The sequence below is a fragment of the Halichoerus grypus genome, chromosome 6 (genome assembly GCF_964656455.1).
Source record: "Halichoerus grypus chromosome 6, mHalGry1.hap1.1, whole genome shotgun sequence".
Taxonomy (NCBI): domain Eukaryota; kingdom Metazoa; phylum Chordata; class Mammalia; order Carnivora; family Phocidae; genus Halichoerus; species Halichoerus grypus.
Window position 1 is genome coordinate 35,200,491 of NC_135717.1, and position 21,270 is coordinate 35,221,760.

Here is a 21,270-nt window from a genome sequence, read left to right on the forward strand (position 1 = left end):
TTTCCCTTCCCATAAACTGGTTTAGAATCTCCCTCTTAACTTCATCTGACCTAAGAGAAAGCAGTAGTGTCTTGATGCTTAAAAATAAAATAAAATAGATGCATCGAATTCTATGGGATAGGCTCATTAGCTGGGGACTTGACAGGTTGCTAAATGGTAACTCAGAATGAAGAGCTACAAACACAGTATAATTAATTACCAAAACAGGCACTGCTTGGGCTTAAAGCAGGGGCAACAAAGTGCTGACGGAACAAAATTCGCATTCCACTGCTCTCCCTGCCTCTCCCAATTTACAGGAGAATGGGAAATCATGAACAATTGATACACTCCGTTAGCTGCTATCACAGAGAGTAACTTTCCATGTAGCCTTAGGGGTATCTTACACAGTTTAACACTGAAAATAAAAGGTAATGTTCTTGGCAAAGAGCTAGGGGGATTAAATTTGGGAGGCTTGAAGCAGCCTTGAATTGTAGTCAATAAAAAAGGGACCAAATAGTAATTTTGTAATTTAACTGTGCTGGTTATGCCCAACGAGTCAGACACTTGTGAAATAAACCATGTAAATAGAAAAATGGCTTAACTCTTTCTGTCAGTACACAGGGTGTTTCTCCCATGCTTCCTGGGAGTGGGTTCTCCGATTCAATAAAAATAATGTGATTATTTAGATGCTACCAATAAATCTTTTTAAATAGTTCTTCAGTAAAGGTGTTGACTTCTTCTTTGGGATTCTTCCTAATAAGATCCGAATATATTTAGAGATCAGGAAGGCCGTGAATATGGTGGAACATTGCTCTAGATACCAACATACAGAAGGTCAGAGTCCCAAATCAGCAAGAACTGGAAAATCTTGTTAAAATCACAGAATTCTTGACCACACACACACAAAAACAAATCACTCTTCAGAGGTTTGTGTCAGGGTTTTTGCAGCAACCAGTTCATGAACAAAATAAATAAGGCAATAAGCCAGCAAAGTAATGCAAGTGACCAGGATTTGCAATGACTTATTCAGTAAGTAACTGCAGGGGATACCTAGTATCTATCTCATTCCCTCCCTTCCTCCCTCCGCCCTCTTTCCTTCCTTCTTTTTGTCTTTCTTTCTTTTGTGAGGGCCACCTTACGGCTGAATTACTGTTATCCAAATTGACGAATTTAGGCATTGGTCAATTAATGGACTGAGAATCAAAATGCTTAAAAGACAAACTGTTATACACATCTTTCTAGCGTTGTAAGTGGTGTTTTTTGACAAATAGATGATTGTAATTGCTTCATGGCAATATGCTATTGAGATCATTACTCTGCTGCTTAAATCAAATTTTTAACCCTACCCAACCTCTTGAAAAGTCAGGAACATATCCCCTGACCTGACCTGAAATACTCTTTGGAGAACATCCATAAGGGAGAATTTTTGTGACTTACCCATTTGTTATTTTTGGGAGGGCAATCATGACCTTTATATGCTGGGTAGGAAGGGTAAAGGCCCAGCTGCTAACACTGTAACCTCAAACAGTGGCTCCAAGGGGATACAGTCTATAATCACCAGAGTTACTTAGAGTTCAGAGATGGTTTCAAAATAATATTAATTGGGAATAAACTTCTATCTCATCATACTCAACAATAAAAGAGCTATTTAAAAAGACCTGAGGAGGAGGGGGCCATCTTGACCATTGAAATGTTTCTGGCAGCCGGCACAGTAGCTGGTTCCCAAAGCATATTTGGAGAAGGAAGGAAAGAAAAGGAAGGAAGGAAGGAAGGAAGGAAGGAAGGAAGGAAGGAAGGGAGGAAGGAAGAATAGGAGGGAGTAGGGAGGAAATTTATTGATCACTCAATATCCTCTAAAGGTAAGGGCTATCCCTTACCTCCCTATTCCCTAGAGCTAGTCAATCAGAGGACTCCAAACTATATAGGAAATGCAATCTAAGTTTCCATCATTGAAATGTCTCTCCAGATTTTAACAATCTCTTATTCTTATTTCTGTCTTGTGTGATTGCCCACTGAAAACCTTGCTTACTCTGGCTTGGGTATCTCAGACTCATATACTAGAATTTTGACCTTTCCCTGTCTCTCTTTCCCTCCTGCACATATTCACTGTGCGCTTGTCATTGTGTCAGGCTCTGTGTTGAGGACAGGGGATTGCATCTTCAACAAGACAGGCATAGTTACCACCCTCATGGAACTTAAAGCAGTCCAGTGGAATCTGATGTTTTGTCTATACAACATCCTTCCTTTCTTTGGGGATCATCCCTCTCTCCTTCCAGGAACTCCTCCTCCGCTTTTGACTATGGAGCAACCTTATTCTTAGCTACCACAGGTTAGCCCAGATTCCAATCTCAGAGATCATGGTCTTCCTCTGTCATGGATGAACCAGGACAAAGAAAAGAAAGTCAGTTCTCCCTGACGGCAGGGAGGTGAGATGTGAGGTTCAAGAGATGCTAGTGTGCAGGTAAAACAGGTAAGCTGAGTCCGGAAAAGGTAAGAGGAAATCCTAATTTTGCAAAATCTCTTATTTCTCATGGTCTTAGAGGTCTGGATATGCCATTGCATCTCCAACAATTTGGGTCCCAGGTCTTCCCATATTTATATAAGACATCCCTTATTTATATAACCCTTTTACTAATTAGCCCCTTTCCTCTATCCAGGTTCTGGCATTTGTACCCACAGACTCCTGCCTAATACAGGCATATTGATCCGCATATCTCCTTACACTCCCTAACTAGAAAATGGCGCTAATGGTATATGTTTCTCCGTGTGTTAATGGAACCCAGTGAAGATGAATAAGATGAATAAGATGAAATGCATGCTCTGTCTAAACCCCAGAAACCATTACTGAGACAAATAAAAGTCAGACCCTCATACTTTGAGTTGCTTTTACAGTACAGAGCAATGGAGTTTTGTAAAAGGAAACATTATCACATTTGGCTTCAAATAAATGAGGATTTCTGGAAGGAACAAAGACTTAACTGCCTGAGGTCTTTCCTTCTTTCTCCCTTTCTTTCTTTCTGGCTTGCAGACTAATAGCTCATTACGGAGATGACTGTCTGAAAAAATAAAAGTTACCTAGACATGCAGGCCACTGCCCGGGAAGAGCTAATTATTTGCATAAATCATATGGATCCTGGCCCTGGCTATATTAACCATTTACGGTACTGATCATTTGTCACCACGTTGTAATGCCAGTCATCTGCTGGGGAGGAAACTACCCCATGGTGGTTTCTTCAAGTGAGGACAGGGTGCAGCTCCTCTCTGTACACAAGTCGGATCACCTCAGTGACGTGTCTTCTGGTAAACAAATCCAACCAGGGCGATAAATTGCCACAGGTTCCCAAATTAGCCTCTGCAGGCCGCGCACATCTGCTACTGGCCACGCAAATTAATTTCATCAAACGGCTTCATACAGAGCGAGGAGGCACCCATTTGCTAACACCCCTCAACCATTTGTAATCCAAATTCTGAGAGTATCCACCACCATTAGATTCTCAAGCAGGTTGGGACTGACCTCAAAGGACCATATTGTAGGTACCATTCTCCATTAGGACAATTTGCCTTTTATTTATTTATTTATTTTTGGATTTATTTATTTATTTGAGATAGAGTGGGGGAAGGGGAAGAGAGAGAGAGAATCTCAAGCAGACTCCCAGCAGAGCGTGGAGCCTGATGCAGGGCTCGGTCTCACAACGCTGAGATCATGACCTGATGCAAAACAAAGTGTCAGATGCTTAACCAACTGAGCCACCCAGGCAACTTGACAATTTGCCTTTTAAACCAGGAAGTCCGATGGTTAGAGGAAGGGCAGCAGAATTAACATCAGTAACTACCCCTCTCTGAACTAAAATTCAGTTTGATACAGCGAATGCTATAAAGGTATGCCTACAACATGCATGGTTACGTCATGACCATCATCACCATGATCACAACAATATCAAAAATAATATAATAATTATAGCCAACATTTATTTGGCACTTACTATTTGCCAGTTGCTACAATAAGAACTTTATATACATGATCACTAATCCTCACAAAATTCTAGTATTATTCTCCTTTTGCAAAAGAGCAAACTGAGGCTCAGGGAAGTTAAGCAATTTGCCCAAGTTCACACAATCATTAAGTGATGCATATGGGGAGAGGGACAGAATTATCTGATGGATGGCCCCATAGGCTTTCTTTAGGTCACCTCAAAAAGAGCCAGCTGGGACCAGTGGTTTCCCTTCCTCCAGTGGGAAGGACTACACATGATGTCATCTTCTCACACAGCCTCCTAATGTCATCCATCAGCACTGCTACCCGCATGCACCTTGCCTGAACAGCTAGTCCCCCGACACAAGGATCTATTCTCTACTTGCAAGGCTGTTCTCACACTATTGCAGTAGGCTGAATAACAGCCACCCAAAGATATCAGGTCCTAAACTCTGGAACTATAAATGATATCTTATAAAGGAAAAAGGTTCTTTGTAGATGTGATTAAGTATCTTGAAATGGGATTATCCAGATGGTCCTACATCTAATCTCAAGTGTCCTTATAAGAGAGAGGCAGAGATACACACAGCAGAGAACAAGACAGTGTTACCACAGAGATGGAGATTGGATTCATGCAGCCACCAGTCAAGGACCAGCAGAAGCTAGATAAGACAAGGAACACATTCTCCCCTAGAGCTTTCAGAAAGAGCACAGCCCTGCCAAGACACCTTGATTTCAGCCCAATGATGTTGATTTTAAACCTTTGGCCACTAGCACTGTGAGAGAATAAATTTCTGTTGTTTTAAGCCACCAAGTTTGTGGTAATTAGTTACAGCAGCCCTAGGAAAACTGATGTACTTACCCTGCCCACCCCACCCACCCCCTAAAAAAACCCAGAGAACTAAAGGAGAGTCAAGTCCCCCCCCTAGAGTTTAAAATTTAAACTTTTCATTTTGAGATAATTGTAGATGCGTATATAGTTTTACGAAAGAATACAGAGAGCTATCATGCATCCCTAACCTAATTGCCCCAGTTGGTAACATCTTGCAAAACTGTAGGACAGTGTCATGGCCAAGACACTGACCTTGATACAGTTAAGACAGAATAGTCCATCAACTCAAGGATCCCTTATATTGCCCTTTTATACCTACACCTTACCCCGACTCTACACCCCTCATTCCTGACTTAGGGTCACCTCTCGTCTGCTCTCTATTGTCATAATTTTACCATTTCAAGAATGTTACAATAAATGGAATAATATATTATGTAACCTTTCAGGATTGTCTTTTTTCATTCAACATAATTTCTTGGAATTTTATCCAACTTATTGTGTGTTTCAATAGCTTGTTCCTTTTTACTACTGTGTAGTATTCCATGGTGTGGACCTACCAAAGCTTGTTTAACCATTCACCTGAGGCACGTCTGGGTTGCTTCTAATTTGGGGTCATTACATATAAAGCTGCTACGAACATCTGTGTACAGGTTTTTGTGTGGGCATATTTTCATTTTTCTGAGATAAATGCCCAAGAGCACAATTGCTGAACTGTATGGTAGCTGCATGATTAGTTTACAAGAAAATGACAAAGGATTTTCCAGGATAGCTGTAGCATTTTAAATTCCCACCAGCAATGCATGAGCGATCCTTGCCAGGATTTGGTGTAGTTGTTGTTTCTTTTATTTTAGCCAACGGATGGATTTTTATCTGTGCGTAGCCGTCTATAAAGCAAGTCAGAATAAGGGAACGTAGAAATGATGCAAACTAGTAACATCAGGAGTAAGGAAGCTCATGGAAGGCATGGAAAGAAGAGTCTGGATTTGCTGAGGCTGCTGGTAAGGAAGCTTCAGCAAATGCAAGGTATTTCAGCTGGGTGGCGTTGATCTGGTCCCATTTATTCCTCCATCTCTCTCTCCCTTTTCTCCCCTCCTATGCCCTCTGTCCTCTTCTCAGGTTCCCTACCCAACCAGGTCTTTTCCTTTGGGAGATGCAATGTACAGTTCCTTTTGTTTATAGCCCCCCCCCCCCCACTTACCCCAGTCTTCACAGGCTGTCTCCTTGTTATCCTTTGGCTCTTAGCTTACCCATCACCTCATCAGAAAAGCCCTCCAGGATTGCCTTGGCTAAGTAGATTTTTTTCTCCCATCTACCCTTGTCTTTATTTTCTTTTGTGGAGCACCCTATTTTATTCTTTTACCAAAACTGCCACCATTTGTAAGCATATAAGAAATTGTTTACTTTTTTAAAGATTCATACCAGACATTAAGCCTGAGACAGGAACTAGTTCTATTTCATTCACAGGACATCAGCAGGCTCCAGCTCAGTCCTTGGCATCTAATAAAACCTCAAGAACAACCATGGAATGAATGAATGAATGAATGGGAGAGAAGGCTGAGGGAACTCAGAATTTCAGGAGCTAAATGCTTAAGGGTCTATTTCTACCAGCCTAGATTAAAAGGTGAATATTATGAAAAGGTAGAGGGTGGATTTCTCTATTTAGTTGAGAGAAAAAAAATACCATTTGTCACTCATGTTCATCTACTAAAATCAATAGTGTGTGCAAGTTTCAAAGATAAAAGCCTGAGGTTTCTAACCTAAATAAACTTCCTATTCAACTGGGGAGATATACACACAAATGACTGTAATACAAGGCAGAGAGAATTAAGAGACAGGACAGAAATAAAAACAAGGAAGCATGGGCAGAGAGAAGGGGGGGAAGACTTTCTCTGGGGGAAACTGGGGTGACTTCTTGGAGGAGACGGCATTTGAACTGGGTTTTAAGGACTCATGGGATCTAGACATTTAGTCATGGCGGAGAGGCATTTCAGGTTCTGTATAAAGCATGAAGATACTACTTTTCCCTCTTTTGTCAGAATTTATTCCCCTTAAAAATGAACATAATTCCTGTCAATGAGCACTCTATTGTAGAAACTAACTTTTAGGTGCCCCAGAAAAGAATTCTTCAGTACTGAAGTTCAGTACTATCAACACACATCTCTGACACTTGGTTATTATTTTTTTCCCCTCTCCATTCAGGAATTTTCACTAAGCTTCTTAGTTCCTTTATTTCATCATCTGGGGGAGGTTCTATCTGAATAAAGAAAGAGGAATCTGGGGAGGGTCTCACGTGAGGACAGCTGTTTAGTTTTCCCTAAATCTGCAGTGCAGGCTCAGAGGGCAGAAGCCTGGCTAACAGTGGGTGGGTGCTAAACGTGCTTTGAGAGCCAAACTGCCTAAAGCGTGTGCAGAGGCCAAGGTGGAGTTAGCCAGGGTGAGAAAGTCTTTGGCATTTCCTTGCCATCCTGTTGTTTTTCTAGTCCCTTTTGTACACAAGGAAATGTAATCAGTGAATACAGATCATGGTCTCTGACATGGATCTTCGACCCTCTCTTTCTTTGAGTCTAGAACTTTCTCTTCAAATGCTGGGGACTGAGGTCCTTCTACTTTGGTCTTCTACTTTCTTTTAGTTAGTTTGTCACATGCTACTCCACACTGGGGAGTTTCTTTCTATTTATCAGCCAGCTATCTCTCTCTCTGTCTATCTCTCCGTCTATCTGTCCGTCAGCTATCTAAACAGATGTGATCAATAGTGTTGAAAACAGCAGATATGCCTTCAGCCTAGGACTGGCTGGAACTGTCGCCTTTTGGCTGTGTGGTCAACAAAAAAGTTTTGTTCTGTGTTGGCATCAGAGTGTTTTATGAAATTTTGTATTAGTGGGCAAACATTTAAACATTGGAAATTTTACATTTGAAAATTACAGATGCCAGACTTCTCTGGGCAAATTAGAAGTTCTGGCCACACAGTGCCCACTTCTCCACATGGTCACAAAAAGCTGAAGCGGCAGGTCCCTCTCTTTGAACAGTCACGGGCTCCCCGGTTTGCCACAGTGCCAGCCGCGTGCTAAGTCACTCCATTTAGAAGCTACCATCGACGACAGTTTGTTTGGCATTAGAAAGGCTGGGGGAGTAACTTGGTTTCTTCCTTCTTTTCCTGGTATAATTATATTATTAGGTTTTGTTTAATTACTGCAGTAATACATGATTATTTTAAAACAAAGAATACAGACACGTAAACATTCCCAGTTTGATGAGTGGTCTGATAACTACAATCACTGCTGTCTAAGAGCCACATCAGCCTCCTGTGGTTAGACTGGTGGACTCAATTATCACCACTAGTTCTTCAAACCCTGTATTCATGCCATGTGTCATGCAGCTCTGCAGTGCCCCCTACTGGCCCCCTATATCTTGACTTTTGCATCAGCCCTGGGACTTGGCTCTCGCCAATAAAACATGGGCCAAGGTGATAGGTTAATAGCTGATCATTTTGTGCCTCCCTGTCGCCAGGGGGATTATGATGGACAGCCAAGCAGCACTTCCAGATGGCCACGTCCCCAGGTCTGGGCTCCTGAGTGAGCATACATAGAGCAGCCTTGAGCCATCCACTACAGAGTGAGGAGCCAGGTTGGGCTGGACCCACAGCATAAAGCAGAACCACCCAGCCGAGCCGGGCCTGGGACAGCCAACCCCCCAGCCAACCCAGAGAAGGATGAGAGATACATGCTAATGGTATGGTGTGAAAGATTGCCCTTGCTCTGCAATAATAGGTGATTGATATTAGGATCCTGGAAGTAGAGGTTTAAGATGCCATGTTCACCAACGGCGGGACAAGTGAGGGTGAGCCAACTGTGAGAGGGGCTGATTAAGGAAGGGCAGAGAAACTTCTAGGCTCTGGGAAGGAGAGACACTTCACTTACCAAGAGAGGCAGAAATGAACCTATTTTGCTGCCATATGACTAGAGACCGTCTCCTTTTCTGCTGCAAGTCCACAGAAAAAAGGAAATGGCCTTGCCCCATAGACATGGTAGAACTGCATCTCTTGAAAGACCACCTCTTTTTTCTGGGGTTAAATTAAAGGCAGCCTTTCCCTCTGTAATTTTCTTCCAGGTTTTACCAGAACTTATGAGTATGTCATCCAAGATCATGCAGGCTTATTAAAGCAGCCACTTACAAATGAATAAATAAAAAATAAGGAAGTGGCCATCTCCTATCAAAGACAAATGACCTAATTTTGTTAGCGGATCATGTTGTAAGGTCAGCCTTACTCTCCTGGATCCCGGCAAGCATTACCATTCATGAAATTTTATTGGTTATTTGACGTCTGTAGATGCTCCACTGTTTCCCCGATACATGATTCACAGGGGCAAAGGTCTCTGAGCATTTCCACAGCTCCAGTCTTACATCGAGGCGGCTCTCAGAACAGCTCCCTTGGTTCTTCCCCGCTCTGGCGTGTCACACGTTTTATATTCCATTTGCTGGGGGCTTATTTTTCTCTCCCTGATTATGACCCAGCTGTCTTTTCATGGAACACAATACAGTCTCTTGTTTCCAAGTGTCCCTGGACATGACTGGAAAAGCTTGCTGTTTGGTGGCCACCCTCCGTTGGCTAAGTGAGCCAAGACCTGAGAGGTAGGCACCTTCGCTGATGACAAAGACTTGGGGATCATTGGGCATATCCCCCTAATAAGAGGTAAAGCTGCCACAGAGACTTAGAAACAACGCACATCCCATTCTTCGTCTCCATTCCTCTGTTCAACAAATACTTGTTGGGGGCCAGCTACGCAGGAGGCACCGAGCTAGGCGATGTGTATAATCTAAGTATGAAACATTTGGAATTTATCTTCACGGAGCTTGCATTTTTTTTTTAACATTTTATTTATTTATTTGACAGAGGGAGACACAGCGAGAGAGGGAACACAAGCAGGGGGAGAGGGAGAGGGAGAAGCAGGCTTCCCGCGGAGCAGGGAGCCCGATGCGCGGCTCGATCCCAGGACCCTGGGATCATGACCTGAGCCGAAGGCAGAGGCTTAACCGCTGAGCCACCCAGGCGCCCTGGAGCTTGCATTTTAGTGGGAGACGGAAAATATGGAAGGACACAGAGTACAAATTGTGCTGTGAATAATAGAGGCCACAAATACTGCCTGACATAAGGATACCCGAGTAAGGAGCACCTATCCTCAATGGTAAGGGTGGGATTAGTCTCTTCGAGAAGGTGACATTTAAGGTGAGAAAAAAAGAACGAAAGGGAACATTCATGCAAAACAGGGGCTGAGATCATTCCAGCGGGGGTGAAGACCAGTTACTATGTCTCTGAAACACTAAAGAACATTCCTTATTTGAGGACTGATAAAAAACCATTGTGCACGGCAGCTGGGGGCAGGGAATGACATGCAAGGACTCTGCTGGAGAAATGGGGGCTGGAAAGTCCAAGTGAGGTCTCTGAAATTTACCCCAAATAGAATGAGAAGCCACTGAAGGGCTGTAAGCCAAAGAGTGACCTGATGAAGGGTATGATTTAAGAAGATTCTTCTTGGGGCACCTGGGTGGCTCAGGCAGTTGAGCGTCCGACTCTTGCCTTTGGCTCTAGTCATGATCTCAGGGTCCTGGGATGGAGCCCCACATCAGGTTCCATGCTCAGTGGGGAGTCTGCTTGAGATTCTCTCTCTCCCTCCGTCCCTCCCCCTGATTGCACTTGTGCGCTGTCTCTCTCTCTCTCAAATAAATAAATAAATAAAAGCTTAAAAAAAAAAAAAGATTCTCCTAGAAGTCACGGGGAGGATGGGCCTTAGGGGCAAGGACAGAGGTAGGGGGAGCAGAAGACGCCACTTAGCCATGTGGGGATGAGGTCACGGTGGTTTAGATGAAGGAGGGAGAGAGAGAAAGTAAATGAGGGAGAGAGAGAGAGAGAACATATGAGCAGTGGGCAGATGAACAGGGAAAAGGAGAGCCAAAAAAATGGTTCATCCTTTGTTAATGGTGAACTGTTGACAACGTGACCCAAGCAAGGCTTGTGATGTGCCGGGGATAGATGAGAACATTGGTTTTTTGTTTTTGTTTTTTTCTTATTCTTAGACACTGAAGACAAATCAAGGGTTATAAGGTATTAAGAGAACAAGCAATACAGGAAGGCTCTAACCTGGGGTTCAGATCCTGCTTCTGTTTCTGACTGGGCATGAAGCAGAAGAGTCAAGCATACAGTCCCAAATCCATTAATTTAATTTATCTCTATGCAAAGAGGAGCTTTATCTGAAAGTAATAAAGCCACCCCGAAATTATAGAATACTTCTTTTCTTCATGGGACACGTGTTTTCCTAACCACTAATTCTTCCATAAGACCAACCATAACCACTCTGCCTGACCCCCTCCCTTGGCGAATGCAATACTTCTATCAAACTTAGCAAAAGTTTCACAAGGGGAGGACAAATAATTGTGTGCTCACCATTTAAATCCAAGAGACATTCACTCTAACAGAAAATTTCACCTCAAAATCATTTACTTAGAATGTGTTTTCAAAAAAACTAGGAAAAAACATTTTTGTATTTATATGAGATGATGATGGATGTTAACCCATCTTACTGGGGTCATCATTTTGCAATATATGTATGTCAAGTCAATATGCTGCACATCTTAAATGTCTACAGTGCCGTATATCAATTATATCTCAATAAAACTGAAAGAAAAATAAAAGGGCAGAATAGAAATGTAGGATTCAATTTTTTTCTACACACGTGTGCACGTACACATGTATATATGTAGAAAAAGGTCAGCAAAGTTGTCCCAAGCAGTGAGCAATCTCTCAGTGGCTGGATTACATGAGAAGGAAATAGTTTCCTCTATATATGTAGGAAGCATTTGTCCTTGCAAAGATGGGTAAGTGTTGCTTCTCTGATCAGAAGAAAATAAGAATGATACATGCTTTTATTTATTTAATGAAGAAGACATGCCACTGAAATTATACCATGTCTTACATGTTTCCTGAAATTATTCAAATAGCTAACATTCAGTTGTGATTTTTTGTGCTAAAATGATTATACTGGAAGAAACTTGAAGGAAGACTGTGAGGTTTACTGGCTCGAAAAAGGAACCTGAAGCTTCACCTTCGTGGGTAGGTGCAGGTGGGATGCCATCTACTCCCTGGAAGGTTCGGTGCCCTGATATTCCCTCCAGTGCTTCCCCCAGAGGGTATGGCACTCCTTACTACCCAAGACTCAGCAGTAACCAAAAGTATTGGTGAGAGTTTTGAGAGTAAAATTAGCTAAGGAACTGTGGGTGGACAGCTTGCTGGAGAGAACACCCATGGTAAGACTTGCCTCATTAGCCTGAGGTGAGACAGCTCCGAAAACCAGCAAGAGCTATGGAATTACTGACTCTACAGTTCCATGCATACTCCACGAGAGTTTTAACTTCAAATAAAAGGGAGAAGAAAGCCCCGAAAAACAGGATGGAAATTAAAACATCTTGCCATTGCTTCTTGGCCTTTTTGCGTGAACAGGGGTATTTCAAGTGGATCCCCTGTCTGACACTCCCGAAGGAAATTTTGCTTCCTGAAAACATCAGTCCATAAAATAAATTTCATGTCCTCCTTTAGTCTCAAGAGAAATTCTCAGGAGAATCCCAGTATTATGGTCAGTCGGGATATTATAATTATGCCATAATTAAACATTCTAATAATGATATTAATTATATTTTAAAGAATGCTGTGATTGCCCTCAATAGTTAATGAAGGAATGGAAGAACAAGTACAGGAACCCATAAATGCAGGAACCAATGAATGAATAAAATCAATTGAATCAATGAATCAATGTCAGAGATGACACTAGAGCTCCTCACCCCCTGAAGATGTCTTTTCATTTTTAGAATTGTCTTTCAATGTATTCCATACGATCAATAAATTGGCAATGCTTTATTTTAAAGAAATGCCTCCTTTTATTCTAGCCTTTCTAATGATTTGTGGTGCTTTTATGCACCTTAACTGACAAAACGGTGCTTGATTACTTTCATGAAAAATAAACACACCAAGGAACAAATGATTTCAATAGCACTGATAAATGTTTTACTTTTTGAGCTGGGTGGTAGATTCATGGATTTTTGTTTTACCAGGCTTACCCATGTCCATATTTGTTATACATATTCTTTGGTTTATACCAAGTCTTGCATCATTAAAAAAAAAAAGCAGGCTCACCATGTGTTAAAGCATATGTATACAATAATACAATTTGAAGGCCAAGAAATCTGGGATAAGAGGGGAAAATGCCCGGACTCTCCAGCAAGAACAGTACTACAACTATGTTGGGTCGAGATAACCATGCACCTTTTAAATCCCAGTGTTTCAACCGCTTAATTTTCTCTTTGATAGTTTGCATATTACAAGAAGAATTGTGTGCCTCCTAACATCCTGGTGAACAGCAGCTTAATTAAAAAGAGGAGAGTTTGCAAAAACACAGGCTGCATGTCTCAGAGCTAATTGAAATAGCTACAGAGGCCCCCAAAAAGACAAGTTCAATATCGTGGAAATACCAGCAGGGCTGGCATTTCGGTGTTCTCCGATACCCTCCTTGTCTGTCTGATTAAAATTTCACTTGGCCTTTCTGTCCATAATGAAAGAAGCCTATTTGTGCCCAGAGCTGTTCGGCAGAGAGCAGACGCATGTGAAATTCCAGGGTGTTGACTGAGTCAGCTGACGTGGGGCAGCAACGCAGTCGAGAAAGCCTCATCAACCTTTCTTCAGGGCTGGAGTCCGTGGGGTTAATGGTGGCGTGTGGTGCGATCATTTTAGGCAGCTGTGTTGAAAATGATGGATACAACCCCCCTTCTTTTTCCTTAAAAAACAGGGTGCACTATCTTGCATGGTATTCAGTAATGAACACTTTATGGGCAGGTGGGTTCTCAGTGCCATTTTCAGTCTGGAGCACATGGGAAAATTGAGAGTGGCACCTTTCGGTATGCCCTTCCAAGGTGTGTCCATGTGTGTCCCTAACTGAGAGCACCCGAGGGGCAAGGCAAATGTGTTACCACTACTAATAGGATTGTAATCATGATAATTATTTTAAGTATTAATGAACATTTAAAGGTAACTAATATTTAGCGAGCTTGCATAACACCCACGTTCACTGATCTGCATATTACTGAATTAAAACTATTATGATTCTCCATTTCGATGAGGCAAGTGAGGCTTGGAGAGATCCAGTGACTTTCCCAAGGTGACATGGATCATTCCCAGTGAAGGCTCAGATGCAGGAAGTCTGAGCCCAGGGCTCACAGTCTGACCCATTTTATTACACCATCTCCTAATGAATCAGTACCGCCGAAGGCATGGTTAGATTTTAAGATGGCGCCAGTGTTGATCCGTATCATTTCTGGTCACTCAAAGGCTCTTGAAGTTGGGTGAGGTCAGGTGACTAGGCCTGGCAGGGCCCTGGGAGTGGGAGCACCTCCAGCACCGAAGGCCCAAGAGCGGCCCTCTGACGCTGCCTGCCCTGCACGTTCGGCCCAGACTGTGTAGCGGCAAAATGGAAGCAGCATAAATCCTGACACCCCCCCTGGAAGAGACCTGCCACACTCTTACGTGAGCGACAGATACGCTTGAAAGGGTGAGAGCACTGAGATGGATAGCCTGTGTATTACCCAGAGCAGCCTAAGCTGACGTCACAATTATTTAAACTCAGAAAACCAACTTCCTGAGAAACTTCCCATTGAATTTTTTGCAAACTGTGGAATTCTAATCTCAGCACTGCTTTGGAGGAGGCTGATCGTATCATTTACAACTCATCCTTACCTCGGTCCTAGGATTACTCTAAAAGGAGTGCAGGTCAGAGTGTTCCTCTGTGAATAGCTAGGTAGGTGGGTCACCTAGCCACCCATCTAGTCAGCTTTCCATCCTTCTGGTAAAGTTGAGGCTCCCCTGCTCAGCAGTGGGGCTCAACGATGAAGGTATGAGAGAGACACCATCCTGCCTTCAACATGCTCTTCATCTAACGACACAGACAGTATGGAACGGCAGTTAGTGCTGCTTGGTGTAGTGGAATCTAGTGGAATCTTAATGATTTTTCACTCGCTTTCTTTAAAGTCTTATTTCTAAATGTTTTGCAATAACCCAGGTGCTACATTTTTACATGAAAACAAGCTCAAAGAACTGCATTACAGGAGCAGATGAGCTATCATGGAAGACCACACAGGACAAACTAGGGACACAAGAAAGAAACAATCTGTTATGTCTGGAAGAGGGTGAGAGAAAATCTGGAAGAACTTCATGGAAGAGACATCCTATAAGCCAGTCCTGAAAGCTGATCTAACTTCTGCAGGTACAAAAGGTTCCTGTTTTGAGGTGCCATTCTGGTCACACCCCAAGGCTAGCTCACACAAAAGGAAGGTTTAAAGTGATACAGAAGTCAAGATAACCTCTGAAATGAGCTAAGCAGAATCCTCAAACAAATCAGGAGTTTGCTGGGAGATGTGGCAAAAGGTTAAAACCCTATGGGGCTTCTGGTTGTTTCTCTTGCTGTGTGTTTTAGTTTCTAACTTCAAAGTCTACTTTCTCTTAATTCGGCTGTGGCGCTGAAATCCTTAACTATTCCATTGTTTATAAAGCAGATGCTAAAGAGAGGATGGAAGGCAGAACTGTGGAACAAATTCTTTTTTTCCAGAATTAATGAGGAAAAAACAATGCCTAACATACTCAGTGATGTTTTATCAGGTAAAGTAGTTCAGCCAGTGCATATTGTAAATTATACAAGAGGAATCTGTGCTGCTCACATTTCTATGGAAGGTGCTGGGTGGCAGAGCTTGGCCAGCTGTTTGGGGGCAGGTTTCTTTTTCCAAGAGGGACAGAGACTGAGTTTCCAACCCTCCTGCACAGAAACTGCAGCTGGGTATGGCCATGTGACTGCTTTGGGCCAGTGGAATATAAGTGGGGGTGCCACTCTCTGTCATGCTGGCTTGGTCTGTGTGATCCTCCCAATCCTGGGCAACCACAATGGCGGAGCCACAGATGGAAGAAGCCTGGGTTCCTGGATCATTTCATTGAGGAGAGCTGCCCATCCATCAGGGACACCCACTTGGAGCTACAGGTAAGAAGACCGACATCGGAATTGTGGGAGGGCCACTGAGATGTGGGGGTTTGTTACTGAAGCATGTGCCACTGGAACACTAGCCCTACCCCTCCTGATGATGCAGAATAAAATACAGAGTAGTCCATGCCTGCATCATGGTTTTCTTTGGACTTCGGAAACTCAGAAAGGGAAAGAAAAGAACCCACCACAGCGACTGTGTTTGTGGGGGCTGGTCCATAGGGCTTGCAGATAGAGCCACCTTTACATGAGAGAATGGGCTTTTGAAGTTAACTGACCAAAATCAACTTTGGCTTCCAGGTGGACAAGACCACAGAGACCAAAAAGACGCTTTAAGAATGACTCTGGAAGGCAAGGATACCTGAGTGATACATGAAACTATGTTTTCCTAATAGTCTCAGGTGAAAAAAAGAGGATGCCCAGCTTTAGCTATTATTTAGAATTATGGGGGCCAGCACGCTCCTCTTGCCTCACAATCCCAAACAAACAACAAACAAACAAACCTTTCTATCAAGGTTTCTTTTAAGAACCAACTGCCTCCTGCTGACCTCTCCCTGTTCATCAATTCCTTCATTCAGAGGTACTGAGCACTTGCTCTGTGCCAGGCAAAGCTCTAGGCATCGTTCACCCTTCCTCTCCCACACTAGCCTGCTCACAATAGCCAAAGAGATCTTCTTCAGATAGTTGTAGGGTCATGTCACTCCAATCCTTGAAAATTCCTCCAGTCGCTTCCCAGTGTCCAGACTCTCTTACAGCCTGAAAGGCTGACCTCTCACACCTCTTTGCAACCTCTGTCTGCACTATTCCTTCTTCCTCTATCTTCCTATCTATCCCAACAGACCCATCGATGTACACATCAGTCCTTCACCAAGGGCTCCCCGGAACCCTCCTTTTGAGTTAGGTCTTTCCACTATAACTTTCCGCAGCATCTGGTGTTTCCCTTCCATCACACTTATCACGGCTGGCAGCTGTGTCCATCAACAGCCAACGTTTACTGAGCACTCACTCCCATTCTAGGTGCTGACAGTACAACACGAGGAAGACAAAATCCGTCCTTACGATGCACACCTTCTAGAGGGAGAGACAGACTACGCGTATGTATTTCAGCAAGATAATGGTGGATTTATAAGTGCGGTGCTGGAAAGAATCAGGGTGAGAGGTGGGGAGTTACTGAATGAGGTGCCGTTCTAGTCAAGGAAGTCAGTTAAAATAAGGCTTGAAGGATAAGTAGGAGGCAGCCATGGGGAAGAGCTTTCCAGGAAGAGAGAGGTGAGTGCAAAGGCCCTGTGGTGTAAAATGGCTTCTAATATTCAAGTAAGAGAAAGGAGGCTGGTATGCCGGGAGCATAGTGACCTAGAGAGTAAGTGGTAAGCAATGCCATGCAGCAGGTAAGCAGGAATTACACACAGATTTGTATGACTTTATGTTTAATATCTGTCTCCCCAGGAGATGGAAAGCCCTGGAGGACTGAGGTGCAGGGACACTAGTTTGCTTATTACTCCACAATCAGGGTCTAGTACAGGACTTGACACTTCATTGGGACTCTATTTAATGAATTAACGAATGAACACTGAAGCCGGGCTGCTCATTTCAGATGGAGGCTTGGCACCTCAAAACAGGTAGGAGCACATACAGAAAGCTGCAAAGGTAGACACTTTCCAGTAACGGAAAAGGGCAAATGGAGAATCTTATTTTCAGTTGGTAAAAGTAATTACAGCAGCGTACATACAGGGCAGCAAGGAAGCAGGGAGAAACTAAGAGGTAAATAGCTTGGAAACCTTCATTCCCATCTGCAGTTGCTGCAAGCACCCCAACCTCTGAGACCCCAGGACATTTATACTAAGCAAGAGGCATAAAATTAGGCAGCATCTCAAGATAATACCCAATAGGTCTTACATTTCATTTCAGTCAACCACTGCTGGGTTTTGGCACCATTTTCATTGCAAATATGAGTAATGCAGACCCCTTAGTCACTATTAAGTAGCAATCTGGGGAAATCATCCACTTCCAATAATCCATTTCTCTAATTTAGAACACTCTGAAACCACATAATGAATAATACTGTCGCCAACTCTCCGGTAATGACATATGACATATGTCTGCAATTGCTCTTTTCAAGATAAATCCCACCGTGTTGTTCCCCTCAGAAACTCCTACTTATTTATTCACTTGGGTTCCTCCCAAACAAATACAGTATATTCATTTCTGGAGATGAATTTAGGAACAAAGTCAAAATCCCTGGCTTTGAAATATCAGGAAAAAGTTTTATCCTCACATAATAAATAGCATTAAGTTTTGTTGACAAATGCTTGATTACTATGCAGTTATATTCTTAAGTGCAGGCTGTCAATTAATTCCCAAGCACCTTATTTAATTAGTGACACTATTCCGTATATTAGCAAAATCTTCCCGTTTTTACAACAGCCTTTTTATTCTACCCCATTTTACAGAGCGTTAGGTTCTCTTTTAGAAGTAAGACTTTGTTTTTCCCTCTTCCCTTCATGGTATAAATGATGCTCCCTCAGCATGCACTTCTAGATGATTATAAAAATCCCCCAAGTTCTGGGTCTTGTTAGACCCACTGTCCCTTCTTCTGAAAGATGTGGAAATGGAATAAAAACATTGCCCAAAGAACCAGCTCTTTTCAAACCCAAGAGATGAACGGAAGGGACAAAAGTCATGAATAATAGAACTGAGTTACTGGTTATCCTCTTTGTATAAAAAGCGCTTAACGTTCCTCCATTTGAGGACACTCTCCACAACCCTGACTCAGGGTGAAAAATAATTTCCCTGAGTTACTCAGACAATTGTATTAAACACTCACCCCACTCTGGATGTAATGATCAGAAGGGGAAATCTCTTATATCAATCTCTTATTGATAAGGGAAATATATTAGGCTAAGTAAAAAGTATATAATAGCCATTTGGTTAGAGAGTTTGCCTGGGCATAATTACATGGTTAAATACATTTCAGGGTATTTCAATTTTATGCTTAGATAATAGAACTGAAATATGTTAACTTAGTAAAATCTAGAGAATATGTGTCATCCAGCAAGGCACTGGGAGAAGCCATCGAGTCGAAGAAAAGGAAGTTTGTGAATTATTACATTTTGGACCATAAGACTTGGGGGAGCTGAGAATATACTTAAATTCTAGTGAAACTGAACCAAGATTTAAAGTAAGACTAAACTGTACTGGCTCCTCTCTCATTTCCCACCGCCAACAATGCTAATGAAATTATAATGAGTAAGACTACTGCAAATAAAGTGAACCTCAGTGACAGTGGTGCATTACGGATCTGCCCAGCTCTACCGTAAGGTTGAGTTTGAGATAAATTTTTTTTTTTTTTTAAGATTTTATTTATTTGCGAGAGAGAGAATGAGAGACAGAGAGCATGAGAGGGAGGAGGGTCAGAGGGAGAAGCAGACTCCCTGCTGAGCAGGGAGCCCGATGTGGGACTCAATTCCGGGACTCCAGGATCATGACCTGAGCCGAAGGCAGTCGCTTAACCAACTGAGCCACCCAGGCACCCGAGTTTGAGATAAATTTGACCAGAGGCAGAGGGTAAGATGCACTGGGGAAAGGTTTAGGTAAATCAAAAGGCTACCATTTTGCAAATGGTCAGAGTGTTCTGCAGTCTTGGCAGCTTTTACCTTGGTAAGTCTTTCCACCCCTTTCCATCACAACAAAGGAACTCATCCTCCAAAAATGACCAGAACAGAAAGAGTGGGGAGCCCGATAGCAGGGCTTCTCAACCTCTGTATCACTGACATTTTGGCCGAGATAAATCTATTGCAAGGGCTGTCCTATGTACTGTAGGATGTTTAGCAGAATTCCTGGCCCCTACTCATCTTCTCTGCTGGGTCTTTAGATCGGCATGGTTTAGAGCCTCTTATTTTCTCAAGGGTCTACGATGTGCTAGGTGCCACGATGTATCAAGCTATATGGTGGGGAAGAACTGACAAGCAAAAAGCGGACAAGATTTGTCCCCTACAAAGCATATAGTGTAGTGGTAAAAAAAAAAAAAAAAAAAGAGAGAGAGAGAGAGAGGCATTAATCAAAACTGACTAGAAATACATGTAAAATTATAGGTGAAATTATGGGCACCCAGGAGAGGAGCTCAATCCTCTCTGAGGGATGATAGTTCAGCCTGACATAGCCTGAAGTTTCAGGGCAGGCACTCCCAAAGGAATGGAAGTTTACCTGGTATCCAAAGGCTAGGGAAGAATTACTGGGTGAGGGTGATAGAGGTGGCGGAGATCCAGGTGGGGTTTCAGCATATGTGAATGCCCTCTGTTGGGAGGCGAGATGGCCCTTGGAGACCAGAAGGGCTCTCAATCCAGGTGGAGGATCAGGAGGGAGGTGGAGTGTGGTGGAGGACTAGGCTGGGAAGAGGATGCTCTGAGACTTACAGGCTGAGCGATGGGTTTTACCTTTATTTGGAAGGCGCTGGAGAGCAGGGGGGTGGCATGGTCACATTTGGGCTTTGAAAAGATCCCCCTGCTGAAGCGTGACAAATAATACTCAGTAAGTCACCATACAGAGGCCTCCATGAACTGAGCAAAACTTCTCTTCCTTCCCTATAAGCACTTCTCATCCACTGATAATTCTGGGTCTGATAAGGGGCAGAACACGTTTTCCCATTTCTTCTTTAATGGATTTACTTTCTTCATCTGTGACCACTTGCTTTTTTGGCCTGCTTTCGAGAAGAGCATTCTCAGGCCTTTGGAGATCATATTGAAAGGAAGAGCTTTTAGAGAAAATAGGATTAAAGCATCTGCTAGTTTTTTTGTTTTGTTTTTTTAATTAACCTCTAATAAGGGAATTAATTTAAAAATGTAAAAAAAAAAAGGTGTCCTCTTTAGAAGGGTCTTATATCTTATAATAACTGGTGTTAAATTGGAGGTAACTAAGAGACTTAATAAACACGTCCACAGAAATCTTCACATTTTATCTACTTAACTCTGACCCCAGACTGCTTTCTCCCCAAACTAAAAAGTTAGTTTATAGCATGCCTAATCTATTGCAGAGCAATCATATTTTAACCTTATCAAATATCCCCACATATTTCTTCCACCTGCTCAAAAATGGAACATCAGAGATTTAGATTTTATTTGGAAAATTCCTTATTCATCATAGGGAAACACATTCAATTGCATTCGAGGAATTCAATTTAAAACTAATTTATCTTACATTAATGTTTAAATTCATGAGATTCCACATAAAGTCATTCTTGTAGTGTAATAAATTCAGTCAATATGATAATTATTAAAACAGAAATGGGCGTGAGAAAAATAAATCATGTGGTCTTAGGGTTAGCTCTCTTTCCTGAGCTCTGAAGCTTGTAGCAAAGAAGGAGAGAGAAGATAAAAAAGGAAAAAAAAAAAAAAAGGCCAAGAGGAGGAGGGATATACAGAGAG

The 21,270-nt window shown here is 42.6% G+C and overlaps 1 protein-coding gene across 21 annotated transcripts in view; it reads right to left on the reverse strand.

Moving 5' to 3' along the window:
- The window catches only part of RBFOX1 (RNA binding fox-1 homolog 1), a 1,991,091-nt gene that overhangs the window by 730,995 nt on the left and 1,238,826 nt on the right, over positions 1–21,270 (reverse strand). The gene's annotated exons all lie outside the window — the stretch shown is intronic.